Source organism: Aedes albopictus, chromosome 1, assembly GCF_035046485.1.
Source record: "Aedes albopictus strain Foshan chromosome 1, AalbF5, whole genome shotgun sequence".
Taxonomy (NCBI): Eukaryota; Metazoa; Arthropoda; class Insecta; order Diptera; family Culicidae; genus Aedes; species Aedes albopictus.
The window spans coordinates 29,424,298-29,429,945 of NC_085136.1; the positions used below are offsets into that span (position 1 = coordinate 29,424,298).

The following is a 5,648-nucleotide window of genomic DNA, read 5'->3' on the forward strand; positions in this document are numbered from 1 at the left end:
AAAATTCCTTAATTTTGATGCTGTTGCTTGGAATCGCTCAGCTGGGCAACTGCTTGACAGTTCCGCCCGCCCAGTACAGAAGGCTACAAGGGGTGGTCCGACAAATCACCCCCATACAAACTTCAAATTGAGTTTTAAATAGATTCCCGGCCATCAAAATTCATAAAAAATTGGATTTCGGCTCAGTTTGGTATGCAGATTTAGAATGTGGAATTATCTCAACATCGCTAAGAAGCCAATTCCTGGAAAAATCTCTAGAGAGAATACTGGAGGAATGCCTAGAAGAATTCTCCGATGAGACCCAGAAGGATTTCATGGAGAAATATATGGAAAAAATCTCTTGAGGAAAAAATCTCTTCCAGGAGGATTTCCTGGAAGAATCTCTAAAGACATCCCTAGAGGATTTCCTGCAGGAATTCCTGGAGGAATTACTGACATAATTTCGGAAGGATGTCCATTAGCAATTCCTGAAGAAATTCCTCCACCGTATATTTGAATTAGCATTGTGACAGTAGTGAAGTTATGTCAAACACACAACTCTACGGTGGCGCTATCTGTCCATTTCATAGCGGCCGTTTTAGTTATTTCAGTGATCCATTCGGAAGGAATTTTCAAAGAATCCAGGAACTCCTGAAAATATCTTAGAAGAAATTCCTCAAGCAAACCAGGAAAGAATCTCTGGAAGAGTCCCATTAGTTTCTACTGGAGGAATCCTTACTGGAGGAATCCTGGTAAAAGCTCTTGAAGGAATCCAAAGCGATACCTCTTTAGAAAGCTCAAAAGAAACTCTTGGAAGAACCCCAGAGTAAACTTCTGAAGGAATCTCCCCGGAAGAATCTCATAAAGAATTCCCTGGTTATCCTACATAAAACTCCTGGAGGAGTCCTGAAACGAATTTGTGGATAGACCGCGAAAGGACCTGTAGAATCCCAAAAGGATCTCCTAGGTGAGTGCCACCGTGTCGCCATCAAGTCATAGATCGATTTATGATCAGCACACATTACCACCCATCAAAATTCATTCAAGTCCGAAAGCTGATGAAATGTTTCTAGGTTCGAATCGTAAACAACAAGACCACAAAACGTCAAAGACTTAGAAAAAAATATCTTAGCAACCGCGGCTTGCAGTGCCCTATTTCCAGATTTTCGTTTTGTACGAGTATCCCGGACAAAAAAATAAAATACAATAGAAAAACGTAGGATTCTATGAGCCATTTTACGAAGTGACAACAATATTGATTTTCGAGGGTGATTGGGCGCTAACTCCTGTCAAAATTCATTCATAAAATCGGCTCGTAAAATGGACTATTGTAACAGTACCATTGAAAACAATACTCTTACAATAGAATTCAATGTGAAAATAACAATAGAAAACCCACAGACAAACCGAAGGGATGACACTCTGATCTTTTGAGTTTAATCTTTTTTGAATCTTTTTGAATCATTTCTAATCTTTCCGAATCATGCATATCAAGAAGGACAGAAATTTTTGATTCAGTGTCTGAAGAACACCTGTCAAACCGAACCTCGTTCGCGCGCGCGAAATAAACAAGTGAAAACAAAACACCAAAGAGCAGCGGTGAACATTGCTTAAATTGTTAATATTGTAAGTATTATCGCATAAATATGAGAATCTTTCGCTGCATATTAAAAATCTAACATTTATTCCAGCTTGGCTGACATGCCGGAGCTTGATGACCGGTCTGGTGCCGTACTGAGATGTACCGTAGACAGCCACCTTTCTGAGCGTTCGTCAGTCATCGATTTGCTGCCAGCTAGAATTTTCCTCGACCCATACCTACTTCATTTTCGAAGGTGCTCCACAACTAGCCTCTGGGTGTGCTCTGGGTCTATTCTGCTGCGAAGTTCTGATGGATTCGTACAGTAAATTACCGTTCTCGTTGTGAAAACGATTCTACTAGTAAGGCGAAAAACATTAGGTTAGATGATGTAATAATATAAAGTAATGGGGGAATTATTGAATTATTAACGAATCTTTCTTTTATCCTTAGGTTGGTGTAGACGGTCTGCCACGATATGGCAGCGTATTTTTCGTGTAAAGCTGCCGCGAAAAGAACAAGCTCCGGAATTAGCGTTTTGATTTGGAGACGCAGAAGTAGGTACGTGACAAAATTCTAAGACCCCAACGCACCGAAATGTTCTGTCGGCGTTTCTCTTGTTCTGCAACGGTGAATGGAACAAGTTGCAGGGCAAGGCGCAGTACGAACAGGTGGTCAAGCTGAAATAGGAAAACGAATAGACCGGTGGAATCTCAATCAACTCGCTGTAAACCAGCACGTAGCATGCGGTAGTGACCCAACAGGAGATGGAGAAACAGCTGACCAGGGAATCGAACGTAGTTTGCGACGATAAAGGTAAGTCTACCTAATATTGCTTTGGAAATTCTATCAGAAATTGCACCAGACCATTATATTACTGGTGTTTGGTTCCAGCTGGATTTTTCTACGAAAAAGATTTTTATTGTTACATCTTTTGTTTCTTACTTGACTGAGACAAATCCTGCTTCCTCTAGTGTTCTATGAGCGCTTTCACGTTGCACCTAGTCCACCCATCGTGTTCTCTGTGCACGCCTTTTTGTGGCAACCGGATAATTAGTAAATATCAACGTTGCCGGATTGTTGTCCGGCATTCTCGCAACCTGCCCTGCCCAGCGTATCCGGTCAGCTTTAGCCACTTTCAGGATATTGGGTGCACCGTAGAGTGAGCTAGTGCTTCATCCTTCACTGCCACATACCGTTCTCCTGCATGCCGCCAAATATCGTCTCTAGGACTCGTCGCTCGGAAACTTAAAATGCTGGCAAGTCCTCCTCGAGCATGGTTAAAGTCTCTTGTCGGTAGAGGACTACTGGTCTTATTGGCGTCTTGTAAATGATGCGGAGGTGAATCTTTTTAGACTGCAATTTCTTCAGGAATCAATGGTAGGCACGGCTTCCACTGATGATGCCCTTTGTATTTCACATTGTTATCAGTCATCAGTAAGTATCCGAGGTATAGAACTTGAACTCAACTACCTCGAAGATATCCTCGTTGCACTTAAAGTCTTCCACTGATTATTTGTATTTCACGACTCACGTTGTTGTTAGCAAGGAAACGAAGTAGATGAATTCTTCTACCACTACCACATCAAAAGAATCGCAACATTGCTGCCAAGGCTTGTCCTGTCTAGCTCCTCGTTTTAGATAGGGGGTCATTCTAATATGATGTCCATCGTTTAGAGGGGAGGGAGGGTCTGAAAAAGTGTGACACTGCATATATTAGGTATACGAAAACGCGTGACAAAGGGGGAGAGGGATCTAAAAATTCTGAAAAATGATGGACGTGATATTTAAATTGTCCCTAGGTGTACAGTTCTGCTACGTTCCGAAACAATATCTTCTAGCAATAATATCAATGTCATGCGCAAAACAGACAAATTGGCCAGATTTCGTAAAGATCGTACCCAGTGTAGCGTAGAGGCATTGGTGGACCAACTCTTTTGGCAGACATTTTATTAATTAGAAATCCAACAATTGATTGCTGTTCAATCTGCTACAAATCAAAGCTTTAAATATATTTCATTACAATAGTCATTAGGTTCAATAATATAAAGTGACACTTTGTAATCATTCGGTAAATAAGTAATATCAGCTGAGTTTGGCTTGTGGATGAGTTACATAGTAGTGTTCAATCATGTAGAATTGAAGTCCCCGTTGAGATTGTAATGAACTGTACAGTTCAGCCAAAATCCTTACGTAGTTTTGCACATCGTCCTTCGTCACTTAGGGTGACAATGGGTATTATCGGCAGGTTTGTTCTCTTCGTCATGAGGGGTTTTTGTCAGCCAAATTGCCTGAAACTTGGCTATATAATTCAGCATAGTTGGGAAGGATTTGAGACCAACTCTGAGTTCAATAGGTTTCAAAAAACCCCCAAAGACGAAGAGATCAAAACGGCCGAGAATAGGCAATTTCCCCTATATCAGTTTTGTAATCTTCCCGCGAAAGTTGTTCTCGTCCATGATTTTCCATAGATCTGCGTGGTCGATACTGTCGTATGCCCCCTTGAAGTCGATGAGTAGATGATGTGTTGGGATCTGGTATTCGGGTATTGGTATTTTCGACAAGTTCTTTTCTAAGTTTTAAAAATCCATTTCAGGCACTTCTGCTAATCATGGAGCAGCTTCTTCACCGGTCTCATTTATCAAATGCTTTGTAATATTTCTTTCTGTTTTTATATAATATTAATAAAAAAAAATGCGGTGGGTGGGGGTGAGGTGTTTTGTTGGGCTCTATAAAGTCATCCGAAATTACATAGGCTGGGGCTACTAGTTGTATGAATAACTACATCTGCCCATAATCGCATATCAGTAACAATCGACAAAAATAGGCAAATTATCATTTTCGCTTGCATGTGAATAAACCGAAATTAAAAAAAAAAAAAAAAACATAAACTCCAAATCAATCGTTTAGCGATAAAATTATCTACAGCACTTTTTGTATGCTGAACCAATAGCCAGAAAATAAATAAAACCTTAATAAAATTGATTGCACGCTTTAAAGTCTGGCTATTTTTTCAGTGTGACTGTTATGCAATTACATGCATTCAACATTGAGACAAAATGACTTATTTCAAATATCCTTGAACAAACTTTAAAATTTTATTAGGGTAATTGAAAGTAGGTACTTCTGTTTCGTTGATCATCCCTGGTATTAACTCAATACTAGTGAAAAATGCAAATGTTACAAATATGCAGTTATGGGCAGTCACTTCAGTTGTTATAGGAATGTTTAATAGTTAAAAATCAAACTAAGGTACAACGGGGCAATTTGAGACGGTGGGATAAGATCATAAGTGGATTAACATTAAGTTATCTTATCATGATAATCTATTTGAATGTCATAACAAAATAGTTTTTGGATCAAACAATCTCTTAGTAAAGGATACATTTCCAAATTGTATTGAAATCTTTTTCAAAACTTTGCGTATAATCTTGCCAAACCAGCTTCAAGTTGCCCAGGTGTATCTTATCAAAGCGTAGGTTGGAAGTCTAATCCTAAACCATACGGAGGACATCATACATCAGCAGTTCGTGCATGCGGGTAAGTACATATATTGAAACAAAAATACCCAGTCTAATCGCTGAATTTCTTTATGTTATGACATGTAGGTAGTCAAAACAACATTTTTCTGTTTTGAAAATAGAACGATTTCTCTTAATCGCCAGAACTAGTCATACAGAAGGTTCACCAAGTCCTCTGAAGTTGTTTGGTGACACAAAATGCATCTACTTTGAAAATAGAACTATTTCTCCAAATCACCCGAGCTAGTCATGCCGAAGGTTCACCAAGTCCTCTGAAGTTGTTTGGTGACACAAAATGCATCTACTTTGAAAATAGAACTATTTCTCCAAATCACCAGAACTAGTTATGCCGAAGGTTCACCAAGTCCTCTGAAGTTGTTTGGTGACGCAAAATGCATCTTTGAATATAGAACGATTTCTCTTAATCGCCAGAACTAGTCATACAGAAGGTTCACCAAGTCCTCTGAAGTTGTTTGGTAACACAAAATGCATCTACTTTGAAAAAAGAACTATTTCTCCAAATCACCAGAACTAGTCATGCCGAAGGTTCACCAAGTCCTCTGAAGTTG

At 39.5% G+C, this 5,648-nt stretch overlaps 1 long non-coding RNA gene across 1 annotated transcript; it reads left to right on the forward strand.

The window, feature by feature from the left end:
- The first annotated feature begins 1,403 nt into the window (after positions 1-1,403).
- LOC115265124 (uncharacterized) lies at positions 1,404-4,275 on the forward strand. The gene is made up of 4 exons (XR_009999474.1): positions 1,404-1,605; positions 1,671-1,939; positions 2,012-2,374; positions 4,155-4,275. It is a non-coding gene; the product is annotated as an uncharacterized LOC115265124 (long non-coding RNA).
- The last annotated feature ends 1,373 nt before the right edge of the window (positions 4,276-5,648 follow it).